The sequence below is a fragment of the Panthera uncia genome (assembly GCF_023721935.1).
Source record: "Panthera uncia isolate 11264 chromosome C1 unlocalized genomic scaffold, Puncia_PCG_1.0 HiC_scaffold_3, whole genome shotgun sequence".
Classification (NCBI taxonomy): domain Eukaryota; kingdom Metazoa; phylum Chordata; class Mammalia; order Carnivora; family Felidae; genus Panthera; species Panthera uncia.
In genome coordinates, this window is record NW_026057584.1 from 54,833,454 (window position 1) to 54,849,249 (window position 15,796).

General features: G+C 36.9%; 1 protein-coding gene across 6 annotated transcripts in view; it reads right to left on the bottom strand.

The window, feature by feature from the left end:
• Positions 1-15,796, bottom strand: part of RBM45 (RNA binding motif protein 45) — a 67,017-nt gene that overhangs the window by 24,787 nt on the left and 26,434 nt on the right. For 2 of the 6 annotated variants that reach the window (XR_007454465.1, XM_049615985.1), the window contains one exon: positions 2,813-3,091. The exons of the other annotated variants lie outside the window; for them this stretch is intronic. The gene's annotated coding sequence lies outside the window, so the exon portion shown is untranslated. Of the gene's footprint in view, positions 1-2,812; positions 3,092-15,796 lie in introns of those variants that run through there. 6 annotated transcript variants of the gene reach the window in all.

Consider the following 15,796-nt stretch of genomic DNA (forward strand, 5'->3'; position numbering starts at 1 on the left):
TGAACAATTTGAGAATAAGTTTCTGACCAGATGCTCCATTACCCCTTAATACTTTAGTGTGTATTTCTTATATACAAGGACATTCTCCTATCCATGATACAACCAACCAAGATCAGGAAACTAACATTGACACATTACTACCATTGAATCCTTATACCCTGTTCAAGTTTTGCCAAATGTTCCATTGCCATTTATAGCAAAAGGATCTAGTCCAGAATTAAGTGCTGCATTTAGTTTCATGTCTCCTTAGAAGTCTTCATTCAGTCTCAAATAGTCCCTCAATCTTCTGTTGACTTTTAGGACCTTATCACTTTTGAAGATTATAGGTCAGTCATTTTTTTTTTAAATGTTTATCTATTTATTTTGAGAGAGAGAGCAGGAGCAGGAGAGGGGTAGAAAGAGAGGGAGAGAGAATCTCAAGCAGGCTCCACCCTGTCAGAACAGAGCCCAACGTGGGGCTTGATCCCATGACCATGAGATTGTGACCTGAGCAGAAATCAAGAGTCAGATGCTTAACTGACTGAGCCACCCAGGTGCCTCTAGATCAGTAATTTTTAGAATGTTCCCCAGTTTAGCTCTAATGTTACCTAACAATTAGGTCATGCTCCTTTGGCAGACATCTCACAGAAGTGATGAAGTATTCTCATTACATCCTTTTGGGTGGGTGCAGGTTCCACATTTTCAATCTGGCTCACTACTGGGGTATTGTTCACTTGGATAATTCGATTAAAATGATGTCTTCTAGAGGCACCTGGGTGGCTCAGTCGGTTAAACATCTGACTTCGGCTCAGGTCATGATCTCACGGTTCGTGAGTTTGAGACCCACATTGGGCTCTGTGCTGACAGCTTGGAGCCTGAGCCTGCTTTGGATTCTGTGTCTCCCTCTCTCTCTTTCCCTCCCCCATTCACACTCTGTTTCTGTCTCTCTCTCAAGAATAAACATTAAATAAATAAGTAAATAAAATGATGTCTTCTAGGCGCTACTATTATAAACTAACCTCATATCCCTTTTTAATCCATAAGTATTTTGTAGGGAGATACTTTGAGATATTGTAACTATCTCATTCTCATTAAACATATAATTTATTTATATCATTACTGACTTGTGGATTCATATTTTATTCAATGGTTAGAATTTATTACTATTATTATTTATTTTAATGCCCAAATCATCCCAGATTTTTCTAGTGGTATTCACTTCAAGCTGATGGCTGTGTCCTTTTGACATGACCCCCCTCCATCATTTTGGGAGGCATTTCCTTAATTTCTAACACAAGAAGATGTTCCAGGTTCAATTTGTACTTCCTCTGCCCAAACCCCAGAATGAGCCATTTCTCCAAGCCTCTAAGGCCAGCTCTCCAATAGAAATGTGTGGACTCATCACAAGGATGTAAAACAAATGCTAAAGAGGAGTTTATAAAAGCTATATAATAGATTGTTTCTTGCTCTTTGAATTTGAAAGATACAACACTCTGTGCTTGAAATCCTAGCTCCAAAGGTACAGATTCCCTAAGAGTTTACTGCAATATCTTCCGTGTATAAATATATCTTTAGCATAGCTAGGAGGTAATGTAGTTAGTAATACTTTGCATAACATAGGACATTTCTAGAACGAAGGCCTGTAAAGGGTGATAAAACCTGTTTAAAACTGCTCTGTGGTAAGATTTGTGACAGCCAGTTCAGCAGCACCCATGGTGGACTTTAAGCAGAGGACATGGGTTTGTGTCTCAGTGGAATCATTTTATGTGAAAAGAAGCTCTGCCTCACTAGGTTGCTGTAAGGTTCTGAAAGGAATTCCTTGGTTTTCTCAAGAAAAGAAAAACCAGTGTGCCAAAAAACTCTACTAACATTAGGCTTTTAAAAATGTGAGATTGCCTTTATATGCTGTATTAAAAATTTTTTTTAATGTTTATTTTTGAAGGAGAGATAGAGTGTGAGTGGGGGAGGGGCACACACACACACACACACACACACACACACACACACACACAGAATCCGAAGCCGGCTCCAGGCTCTGAGCTGTCAGCACAGAGCCTGATGCAGGGCTCAAACTCACAAACTGTGAGATCATGACCTGAGCCGAGGTCAGATGCTCAACCAACTGAGCCACCCAGGTGCCCCTATATGTTGTATTTTTTCATAGGACCTTTAGTATATCTCAAATTGCAGTTTTGCTGAAATCTCTCTGGTGACTGTGCTATTATTGCTTATTAACTTTCTCACATGCTTTGCTAAATTCAGAATATTTTGTTCTTTGAGGTCATTTACAGGTAAGGTGTGAAACTGTTAAAATTACTGAGAATGAACTACTAATGACAATAAAAAGTCTGCAGTTTTTTTCAAAGGTAACAAAATGGTTTGTTAGACTATGGGTGGACTACGGTGGATCTGGATAACACATTATGAAGAAAAAGAAATATTATAGAATTCTCACTTGTTCTTCAGTGAGACACTCGTAGAAGAAACAAAACTATAAACTACTGCTATTTATTTAGGATAAGAATGGTATTGTTTTTTAGAGTCCTCATCTTTTAGAATACATATTGGAATATTTTTTTTTTTCTTTTTTTTTTTTTTCGGTTTTTTTTTTTTTTTTTTTTTTAATTTTTGGGACAGAGAGAGACAGAGCATGAACGGGGGAGGAGCAGAGAGAGAGAGAGGGAGACACAGAATCGGAAACAGGCTCCAGGCTCCGAGCCATCAGCCCAGAGCCTGACGCGGGGCTCGAACTCACGGACCGCGAGATCGTGACCTGGCTGAAGTCGGACGCTTAACCGACTGCGCCACCCAGGCGCCCCCATATTGGAATATTTTAAAATGAAATATGAAAGAGATACTTTTGCTAAGGAGGGTGGGTCAGAGGACATTATAATGGTCAGCAAACTTTTTTTTTTTTTGTAAATCCTAAATAATAAATGTTTTAGGCTTTGCAGGCCATACAATCTGTTGCAACTACAAAACTCTGCTATTGTAGCATGAAAGCAGGCAGAGACAACATTTAAACAAACTGCATGGCTGTGTTCCAATAAACTTTATTTACAGTAACAGGCGGTAGGCTGGATTTGACCTGTGGGTCATAGTTTCTCCAACCCTGGTATAAATGAAACAAGGTTTGCCATGATTAATAATTACGAAGCTCAGTAATGGGTACATAGAGGTCATTAAACTATGCTGTGTTTATTATATATTTGAAATTTTCTGTAATACATTGTATATAGTAAAAAGTCAAAAAACAAAGAAGAGATAAAAATTTGGAAAGGCTTAGAACAGAGAATGCGATAACCGGGTTGTGATAAAATATACTAATATTTAATATACACATTTAAAAGTAGTTTATCTTAATGATCAGATTTATTGTTAAGAATAGAGGACTATTTCCTATTTTCCTTTTATACAATTAGCCTGATCATTTTTCCAAATGTACTGAATTCCAATATTGATGTCTATCCTTTGAGAAAGTGGTTATATTTTGTAATGTATTAAATTTAGACATATTTAAGTGCCAAGAGATGTCAAAACAGATTTTATTTTTAAAAAGCATCACAGAAATAAAAGAGAAACTTCACATGGTATTCTACAACTTTGGGTGGCAATGCTGTTAAAGTTCAAGGTTCAAGGTTTCCCCTGCTCCAAATCCATGACTGTGATACGTAAGAAAGAATATACAGCTTAAAAAAAAGAGACACGAGTTTGTTCAATAGGATAAACATTTCTGTGAGGTGGGAACAGAAAAGAAATACAATAAAGAAATGGGGCCTGGAGCCATCCATGGGCCTGCTGGACTGGATTGTGAAGTAGGCAGAAGCAACTGAGAGTTGACACGTTTTGGGGGAGTAGAGAATAAAAGTGCCCTAGATGAGATGGAGATCAAGGACAGGTTTGCTGCCTAAAACTAGGTGCTGGGCTGGGTGATCCTCACTCACCTCCACCCTCCCACAGGGGAACTTTAAAACACTGCTGCTGGCTACTTCATGGGAAGCTGCATGCTTCCGGAAGCAGAAGTGCAGTCCCACATATGACCATGGAGGGTGACATAAATTACTGGCCCAAATGCTTCTCCCCTCTCTGTACCCATATCCTCTACTATGCTAAGTATGAAGGTCTTTCCACAGAAGGCAGTATACTTTTCCACCCTTTGACTTAGGGCTCAGCCATGGAACTTGTTTCGGCCAGTGGGATATTAGTAGATGTGATGGAATGTGCTTGTCTCACGGGGCTTACCTTCTTGTACTTCTGTCACCTCAGTGAAAAGGGCTTTCCCTGGGGTAACTGCCACTGTTCAACCTGGGCCTAAGCACGAGTATTTGCAGACCAGAGCTGCCCCACCTGCCCACAGACCTGTGATATAAAGCAGAGCTGCTGTAACTGACCTGCAGACCCACTAGAGAATTAAAAGATTAATGTTATGTGTCACCGACATTTTGTGGTTGTTCATTACACAGCAATAGCTAGCTGGTGCAGAAAGCCTAATACTGAGATGCTAAGTAATAAAAGCCTAAAAATATGTGGTATTAGTTTAGAGGGCAGGTGATGGATGGTAAGGAAACTATTACAGAAGCTGAAAAATGGCAACCTGTATTTCATAAAAGTGTTGCCAGTGGTAACACAAAAGATAGCAGGATGATTTCTAGGCATGTGATCAAAGTATGAGCCAGTTACTTTTAGTTCTATTTTATAAGGTACTATAAGAAAGAGATAAGTTCAGGGGGAAAAAAAAAACCTTCCAACTTGCAAGAAGACTTTAGCCCCCAGAACTTGCTTATTTGGCAAATAAAACTCTTCATCTCAAGCCAGCAAGAGAGTCTCAGATTCAGCCTGGGTGGAGGGTGGGGGTGGGGTATTAAACCAAGGGCATTGCTGCAACTTCCTTTGTTAAGACAGCTGAAAGAATTAAGGAGATGACTGGTAGAACCTCTCAGTTGGACCAACACGTTTCTAGAAAACTTAAGGGCAGGGGTCCCTCAGAAGCCTAATGGGTGGAAGTTTCTCATAATGAAGTCTAGAATGAGAGGCATGTCCCAAAAAGAATCATAGGATGGTTCTGATAAACAGAACTCACTGAAAACAAATGCATAGAAAATCCATTTTTGAGAGAGTTGTTAGTGATAAACCACCAGCTAAGACTAATAGGGAATGAGACTGAGATATAAAAAAGATGTCTGGCCAAAGGCTTTTCATAGGCAGGAAGTAGCTGAGAAAGCTTCTTAGTACCACAAGGGGCGTATTTCCCAATGCCCATTTCAGAAGTGACCAAAGGGGGAAGACAGAAATCTAAAGAATTCACCTTCTAGGAGGGTGAAGCCAAGAGCAGTAGAGAACGATGGACTGGAGACACACTGCCAGGGAGAATTAGGGTCTAATCAAGGAAAATTCCTTCTTCTCAGAATAGGAGTACATTTTTCCCATGGTATTTCAGAAAAAGTGAATGGTAATGCCTTTTAATCTCCCCCCTTTGACTAGGAATTAATTGTAGTTATCCTATCCCAGTTCCATCATTCCATGTTGTATAATGGTGGGGGAAGATTACACTCCCCCTCACTATCTTAGTTCATAGGCTTCCAGATCAATGGGAGCCACATTCAAATTTGATGTATGTCATAAGTTACTGAATATTGATCATGATGCCATGATTGGATGAGGGTCTTGGAGGTCTTGGGCTAAGGGTGAGTCTGTTTTTCTGTGGGACACATACAAATAATTGTGGTCAAGAGAGTGGACTGTGGTTGACTGAAATGACTCCTGACTTTGATCCTTCACCCTTCTTTGTGTTAACCCTTCGCCTTGTAACTTTGAAGAAATTGCTCCTTAACTGGGGACTTGCCTATCGGATTTGCTTTGGCCAACTGATGTTTGTAGAAGTTATATAAACAAGGGTTTGAAATGCTTGCACAATGGTTTGCAAAATTCTTTCCTCTATTGTGCTCCTGCCTTTATCATGAAATGAACGTCCCCTGGATAGCTGCTTTTCCTTCAGCCTGGGCTCAACAATGAGCACACATGGAACTGTCCCAGGTGACTATAGACCCACAGTCTGAATTAAGAGTTGTCACATAGACTTGTGAGCAAAATAAATGCTTATTGTTGTGTACCACTGAGATTTTGAGACTGAATTGGCAATGACTAATCAACACAGGGGAGAAACCTCAAACTGTCAATGCAAGACCTGGTTTGAGACTCGAGACCCTGGGAACTTGTTGGCCAAGTGCAAAATCCTTAGAAAGGTGTAGATGACAAAGCAACCTTTCCCATTCAAAATGAAAATGAAAATCAAAGTTCCAAAGCACATGAAGACATCTACCACTAAAAAACACTGCCATAAAATCAATAATCAGAACAATAACTTGCTTCATATTAAATAAAAATAAAAGGACAATCTAAAGAAAAAGACTGTTCCATACACTCAAAAAGATAAAGGGATGCATACATATTTTAGAAAAATATATCTATGGAAATAGAAAACTCAATGGACATTCTAGTCTGCACATAGTCGAAGAGAGATATCCAAATTAGAAACCATTACTGAGTAATTAATCCAGAATGAAACAGAGATTATTTATTTATTTATTTATTTATTTATAGACAGAGAGAAAGCACAAGCAGGGTAGGGGAAGAGGGAGAGGGAGAGAGAGAATCTTAAGTAGTGTCCATGCTCAGTGCAGAGTCTGAAGTGGGGCTCGATCTCACGACTGTGAGATCGTGACTTGAGCAGAAATCAAGAGTTGATGCTTAACCAACCAAGCCTCCCAAACCCCCCATAACAGAAAGAGATTTTAAGAAATAAGAATGAGAAAACAAGTGATACAGAGGGCAAACTGAGAGACTCTATCTAATGGAACTTCCAAAAGAAGAAAATAGAGAAATTACAAAGAAGAAATATTTGAAGAGATAGTGCCAAGTAACTTCCCAAAGTTGAATAATGACCCCTAAAATTAGAAGTGCACTCTGTATTGAGCAGGATAAACATAAATTCATATCTAGACACATCATGGTAAACTGCAGGATATCAAACACAGTAAATCAAACCATCATGCTGCATACCTAATACACTGATATACGTCAAGTGTTTTTTAACAAAACTAAGAAAAAATATAGATAAAAATCTGAAAAGTACTTAGCAAAGAGGAAAAAAATAATTAACTATACAGGCATGATAAAGAATTAAAGTAATATCAGATTTCTAAATGGGAAATGTAAATGATAGGACACAATGGAATAACAGCTTCAAATTGCTGAGGGGAAAAGAACTCTGAATGTAGAATTCTATACTCAGGCAAAAGTTATCATCCAAAGAGTGAAAGCAAAATAAAGGCATTTATAGAAAAAAGCAAAACAAAACTCCTAAACCCATCTCACTGGAATAACCACTGAAGGTTGCAAGAAAAAATGTGAACCCTAGAGAAAGAAGTTAAATGCAAAAAACAATGGTGGCTTTATGGCATATAAATGACATATCATTAAGTTGTTATTTTAACAAAAAGAAACAATAGTGAGCATAAATATGTTGGTATATTTGAATATTTATTTTTTTAAAAAATCCATAAAACGTTAATGCTAATCTAATGTTACACCTAAAGGAGCTAGAAAAAGAAGAACAAAGCCCAAAGCCAGTAGAAGGAAGGAAATAATAAAGATTAGAGCAGAAATAAATGAAATAGAGATGAAAAAAATAATAGAACAGATCAATGAAACCAGGAGCTGGTCCTTTGAAAAGATAAACATTTAGGTAGACTCTTGAAGGAAAAAAGAGAGGACTCAAGTAAATGAAATCAGAAATGAAGGAGGAGAAATAACAACTGACATTAAATAAATACAAAGGATTGTAAGAGAATATTATGAAAAATTATATGCCAACAAATTGGACAATCTACAAGAAATGGATAAATTCCAAGAAACACATAACCTTCCAAAACTGAATCAAGGCGAAATAAAAATTTTGAACAGACTGATTACTAGCAATGAAAGGCAATCAGTAATCAAAAAACTTCCAACAAATAATAGTTCAGGACCAGATGGCTTCACAGGTGAATTCTACCATTTACCTGTCATCCTTGTCTAGGGGCCATGCTAATCTTTCTATCATTCCAATTTTGTGTATGTGCTGCTGAAGCAATCACTTACCAAACACCTAAAGAGTTAATACCTATCCTTCTCAAACTATTCCAACAAAAACAGAAGAGGAAGGAAAGCTTCCAAACTCACTTTATGGCCAGCATTATCCTGGTAGCAAACCAGATAAAGACACTACAAAACAAAACAAAACAAAAAAACCAATAGGCCACTATCTCTTATGAACATAGATGCAAAAACCCTCAACAAATCATTAGCAAACTGAATCCAACAACACGTTAAAAAAACCTGGCACGCCTGAATGGCTCAGTTGGTTAAGTGTCCAACTCTCGGTTTCAGCTCAGGTCATGATCTCACGGTTCGTGAGTTCTAGCTCTGTGTCGGGCTCTGCACTGGCAGCGCAGAGCCTGCTTGGGATTCTCTGTCTTTCCCTCTATCTGCCCCTCCCCCCACTCTCTAAATAAGTAAATAAACAAACAAATAAATAAATAAGTCTTTTTTTAAAAAAGATTCTCTCACTCTCTCCCCCTCTGCCCCTCTCCTACTTGTGTGTGCTCTGTCTCTCTCTCTGTCTCAAAAAAAAAAAAAAAATCATTCACCATGATTAAGTAGGATTTATTCCAGGGATATAAGAGTAGTTCAATACTTACAAATCAATTAATGTGATACATTACATTAACAAGAGAAAAGATAAAAACCATATGATTATCTCAATAAATGGAGAAAAACCATCTGACAAAGTACAAAATCCATTCACAATAAAAAGTCTCAGCAAAGTAAGTTTAGAGGGAATATATCTCAACATAATAAAGGTCATATATGCAAAAATCCACATCTAACATCATACTCAGTGGTGAAAAACTTAGAGCTTTTCCTTTAATATCAGGAAAGACAAGGTACTCACCAAAGAGGAAAAAAATAATTAACTTTAAAGGCATGACAAAGAATTAAAGTAATATCAGATTTCTAAATGGGAAATGTAAATGATAGGACACAATGGAATAACAGCTTCAAATTGCTGAGGGGAAAAGAACTCTGAATGTAGAATTCTATACTCAGCAAAAGTTATCATCCAAAGAGTAAAAGCAAAATAAAGGCATTTACAGAAAAAAGCAAAACAAAACTCCTAAACACATCTCACTGGAATAACCACTGAAGGTTGCACTCTTATTCTGTTGGAATAAGAAGTGTTGGAAGTTCTAGCCACAGCAATCAGATAAGAAAAAAATAAAAAAACATACAAAGTAGTAAGGAAGAAGTAAAATTACCGCTATTTGCAGATGATCTGATACTATATACAGAAAACCCTAAAGACTCTGCCAAAAAACTAGAACTGATAAATGAATTCAGTAAAGTCACAAGATACAAAATTAACATAGAAATCTGTTGCATTTCTACACAATGAAGTAATTAAAGATATTAAGAAGACAATCCCATTTACAATTGCACCAAAAAGAAAAAAAAGTTGATGCTAAATTTTTAGACAATAATAAAAGGGTAAATAAAAGGAACTAATGTTCTTTTCCAGTTTGTAAGGAAGACAGAACTATTGAAGACTTTGGCAAAAATTTTATAGAAGTATATTTAGATATATATGTGAAATATAGACATAAATATTTTATATATACATATGCATGTATATATATATTTTATATATATACATAAGGAAGAGATATACAATTTATGACTTCCAAATGAGGAAAACATAAAGGGTGGGGGGAAAATCTGTTCAATCTAGTGAAAGACCAGAACCAAAGAAGCAAATGTAAATAATGGTAAACAGAACACATAAAATGGTACTAAATCCAGAGGCCATCAATCACATAAACGTAAATTACAATTAAACCAACATATTGAATGGCAAACAGAATCAGATTCCATAAAATATAAAACCAGTTCCATGTTGCTTATAAGAGATATATCCAAAGTAAGATGACACAGAAGATTTAAAATAAGGGATAAAGATATACTAGGCAGAATTCTGCTTCTGGAAATGGTAAAGAAGCTTTTATTGACTAAATCTTCTATACAAATTATAAACTCTGGGCAACATATTGAAAAACAGCTATTTGAAGGCACTGGAGAATGACCAAAAGCAGGCAGAAACTGAGGGGAATAAACATTTTGGGAATCACACCAGGTGAGATTTGTGTTTATAAAGTTTTTTGCCGGAGGACACTCTCACATCCTCTTGAGTGAAAAAATGCTAGAACTCAAGCAGAAAAATGCAGTCATACTGGCTTGAGGAGTCAATGGGCTGGCTGGGTTTAGAGATGCCCAAGCAACTTTGAAGTTAGGGAGGATAATCAAAAAGGGAAAGAGTCACAACCTACAGAGTCTTAAATCTATAATAAACCTCACCCCAATTTTTAGCTGACTCCTTTAGCTGTGCTCGTGCAGGAGAGACTCCAAGGGGGCAGGTGAAACACGACAGATGGAAGGCTGAAAACTGTGACAGAAATTTCAGCTGCTGCCCACTGCAAAAGAGATGGAGCTGGAAATTTGGGTCTAGATCAGATAAGTGTCTTCTAAAACAAAAATGAACAATCTTCAAAAGCAACTCTACGTGATTTGTTCCTGATTTCCTGTATATAATAAAACATTACCAAACAGAAACATGTGGATGTTTACAGAAGCTTTAGTCTGCAAGCTGGAAACAACCCAATGTCCATCAACAGGGAAATGGATAAATTGAGGACAATTCTAACAATGGAATACCACTCAGACATGAAAAGGAATGAACCACTGATACACACAACAGCATGGATATATCTCACAGACATACTGATTGCAGCAGAGAAACAGGAGTATATGTTGTATGATTCCATGTATGTGAAGTTCTAGAAAAGGCAAAACTATCTATTGTGAAAATCAGAAAGAGGATTGTCTCTTGTGAGACTGATGGGAGAGAGACGTGAGGGAACTTCTTGCTCCAATGGAAAAGTCTGTATCTTGAAGGAGGGTGGCTGTCAAGAACCGTGAAGGGTCTGACGTTTCACCCTACTTGCAAGATAGCAAGTTAGCCTAACAGTCTTGTGGATGCTGGCAGAAGACACAAAACTCCTGGGTCAGAGACAAAGAACTTTATTATCCATAGCACAATAAGCAGTTTGGAGGTGTTCGCATTGGTTCCTCTTGTTCCCTAAGCCTTAAACAGGTAACACAGAGGGGTCCAGAAAGATGCTGTGTATACAGTGTATACTTGTGTCAGAACTGAAGATCTTCAAGCTTCAGGAACCTAAATCTTTTATAAAGGGCAGTAATTGTGCCTGCCCTTTGCTCTGGAAGAAGACATTACCTTTATTATACTGGACAGTAAACAAACCTGCCTTTTGCTCTGGAGGGAGACACTATCTTCCAAGACTGTTCACGATAAAAACATTCCTGAAAAGAGAGAGTCTCTCCTTTCAAGAGACACAGAAACAGTCTCAAACAGTGAGTTGCCAGAGTATATATGCATTTGTCAAAATGTATTGAATCTTAATACTTATTATTTGCACACCGCATTACAGTTTTTGCCTCAAAAATATAACAGAACAAAAAGACCCTGTAAAACAAAAAGAATTAGGTGTGGACAAATTGGGGGAGGGACAGTAAAAGGGGAATTCTTTTGTTTTGGTGAATCCTTTGAAAGAGCTAGGTATAGGAGGAGCCAGCCTGCTTTAACCCAAGTGATAGCTGACCTCATAGTTTTCTTTTCTTTTTTTTAATGTTTATTTATTTTTGAGACAGAGGGAGACAGAATGCAAGTGGGGGAGGGGCAGAGAGAGAGGGAGACACAGAATCCGAAGCAGGCTCCAGGCTCTGAGCTGTCAGCACAGAGCCCAACGCGGGGCTGGAACCCACGGACTGCGAGATCATGACCTGAGCCGAAGTCGGACGCTTAACCGACTGAGCCACCCAGGCGCCCCTGACCTCATAGTTTTCAACTAAATCTGAATTAGACTAATTTACATAAAGGCAAGGAAGCTATCTTTTTTTCTTCTCACCATCATGTCTCTTGGCACTCAGTACACAGGTGCTTAATAGAGCTGTTAGTTAAACTTGTACAACCAAGGTAAAAAAAAGGAACCAATGCTTTGACCACAAAGCCACTGAGTCATCATTTCTTTATTTTGCCATCTTATTCCTTTCTCTCTTGCTTTCTGCACTTCCTCTCATCTCAGTTATATTTTTCTCTTCACCCCACACTCTCAAGGGGCCACACAATGGAATGAAATTATCTCTTCATTACGTGCTCTATTTTTACAACAAAGATTTTATACTTCATTCTTAAACAGAGAACAGCACTTGAATTACACAATGTGAACTTAAGCGAAGGCATGGAGTCATACTCCCTAAGTGTGAATATTAGCTCCATTATTTGCTTGCTGTGTGTCCTGGCAGAAGTCATTTAACCTCAATTCCACACAACTATTAGGACTGCTAAATGGGAAAATGCCTTAGAGTGCCTAGGGCAGTACTGACTTAGCAAGAGTTCAATAAATGTTACCTGTTATTTTAAAATACCACCAAGATTTGTACGTGGACTGTGATTTAGCCACTAATACATTTATGAAAAACAACAGAAACATAAAATTGAAATTGAATCTTTAAAACTCAGCCTAGTAAGTAGGGTCTCAATTTTAAAAGATGGCATCTGAACAATTACCAGGATATTTATAGAAAATATGGATTTGTTTATGGAATCTCTGTAGTAAAAGACATGCATAGAACCCTTTATGTTGTAATCTAAATAAACATTTTGTGCCTATTATGTATAAAGTGCATAGCTGGGTTGGAAGCTACAAAAATAAACAGGTTTTGCTCACAAAAGCTTCTCAATCTTGTACGGGATATAGTATTTCCATGCTGTCTCATAGTTTTGGAAGGATTTGTTGTTGTTGCATAATATTCAGTTGGTGTGTGGTAGTTTCTGAATTCTTTGTCACAGCTGTTGACATTTAGTGTACAGATTAAGAACATGGATTTTAAAGAAGACTATCTGTATCTGAAGGCCAGCTTCCCCCTTTGCTGGCTGTGTGATCTTGGGCAAGTTACTTCATTTCTCTCAAAGCACCTTAGATTCCTTTCAATAAAACAAGAAAAACTGTACTTACTTCATAAGTTTTGAGATGTATGCAAACCAATTAGCCTTATGCCTGGCAAATAGTGAGGGCTCAATAAATTTAGCTATTTTTCTAAGAAGCAGTTTTAGACATTTTGGTTCCCTCACTAATATTCATCCATACTTTCTCCATTATATAGCCATCATGTAGTTAGAGGGGAGGGTTAGACACTGATTCATACATACATCAGACTAATACCACTCCTCCAGCTAGTGACTGTTTCAAGTAAACCAAATATAATCTGAACTGTCCACAGCATTTGCACAACCACAAGAATGGGTAAGTAATCAACTTGTAGATCTTAGTATGGTCCTGTGAAAATAAGTGTTACAGTAATAATTTTTCTTCATGTAAACTGCTTTTTCACCAAAGGATAAACCCTACTAGGCAATGGTGAAATGTTCTTGGGACATATTATCTGCACTTTCTAATATTTTATTTGGCTTATTTATATCCATAGTCATGTGGAAATTAACAATATATGGATTTGATTTTCATTGCCTTTTCAGTTTTGCTGTCAGGGTAATGTTATTTATGCAAAATCAATATATATTCTCACCTTTTTCTGGCTGCATGGAAAAACTTATAAACCACAGGAATAATGTGCTTTTGAAGTCTGGAAGAATTTAGAAGTGATGGGGCTCATTTGAGGATCTAAAATTCATTGATAACTACCTGAATTTTTTCTTTGGTTATTGACCTGGTCAGGTTTTCTAATTCTTGTTGATTGGATATTCTAAACTCGTGTACCTAACATTTCATAACAAATGTTTAAATTAAAATATATAATTGAGGATGGCACTTATTTTTAAGCTTCCTCTGTTTTTTCATTACCTTATTTCTGATTTTGAATTTTTAAAAAATGCATTTGCCAGGTTGCCTTTTTACTTTTTTTCTAATTTTCTTTTTTTAATGTTTATTTAATTTTGAGAGTGCAAGCAGGGGAGGGGCACGGGAACAGAGGATCTGAAGCAGGCTCAGTTCTGACAGCAGTGAGCCAGATGTGAGGCTCAAACCCATGAACCACGAAATCATGACCTGAGCTGAAGTCAGACGCTCAATTGACTGAGCCACCCAGGTGCCCCTTTTCTAATTTATTTCTAATTAATCTTATCTTTATTGTTACTTTTTCTAGTGTTATGTTTTACTCACCCATTTTCCCTCTTTATGCAACAATGGCTATTAATATGCCCTTTAGCATAGCTTTAAACATACCCCCCCAACCTTTTTCCCCATTGTTTCGCTTTTCTTTTATTGCATTTTTTGACAAAATAACTAGAAGAGGCCTTTAAAATTACTTTCCAAGTGATTGTGCTTTTTATTCTCTGGTTTTATTACTTTGTGATCAAAGAACAGAGCCTGTACAATTTCTGCCCTATAAAATGAACTTCAAGGGAATTATCAGACTGCAAGGATTGCTTTCAGCTTTTACAGTCTGCTCAGATGCTGACGTAATGTCCAGCAGATGGGCACCAAATGCTCATCCATTTCATTCCTCCAGGAATGAAGGAGGCCCAGAGGGTCCAGGTTTAGAATAGAAGGTACATGATTTCCTCGCAATTTGTCTTTAGAACAAAGAGGCTAAACACACTTTAGAACTAGTTTGATGGTTTTATGATCCCGGCTGTAAATATTATGAGCTGATGGGCAGAAGTTAAGACATGTTTCTGGGTCCCTTACACTGCCTGTTATTCAATGTTGCTATCTGATCAATTTGTAAACAATTCCATTTGAGGAAAAAAATTATATCCTCTTTTTTCTATATAGTAATTCTGCTTTATTATTTTTTCCCATTTATATCTCACTTCTACTTGATTTGTTATGATAGTTCACAGAACATTTAAGATCTCCCACAATTTCTACATTAAAGGTTTTTGTATTTCTGCATTTTAATCCTATATTATCCTGCATATGAACTCTATGGTTTGTCGTCTTCACTACTAATTGTAATTTTAGGAGTGAATATGCTACTTATACTTTCTCTCTTGTACTCTGAAATACTTTTCATGTTAGGTGTATGTGGCAGAATTTGATCTAAAGGTAAGTGTTCTGGAAGAAGCAAATCACTTCATTCTGATTTTAGAATTTAAACAGTTTTGGTCTTAAGTGCTCTTCTTTTTCTTTTGACTTTTGTCAAATATGCAATTCCATTTTTTCTTTTTCAAGGATTTGGACAGGAAACATTCTGTTAATAATTTTATTATTAATCACCTTAACAGATTTCATAAGACTCTTAAACTTACATTTAATTTTCAAAGTAAAAAACAAGTTGTTGTTTTTCCACAAAAGTTTGGATTGTACCCCTCATTTCACCTCCTAAAAAAGAAACTGTGATCCCTTCTTGGTTCTTCATTAACTTAATCTGGAGTTAATAAACCCCATTTAAATTTTTTGAGAATAATCATTTAATAAATAATATATTTTAAATATAATTATCTGCACTATCCTAGTAGTTTTACTGATTTTAATACCCACCAACTTTCTTCCCTCATTCTTTTCTTCTTAATTTTGGTTCATTTTGGTAATGTAGTGATTATATTCAAATAATTTTTTTCTGTAAAGGGCAAGTAAGTAGTGCATTGCAGATCACAGATGTTTTTTTTGTTACCTTCACATGTGGA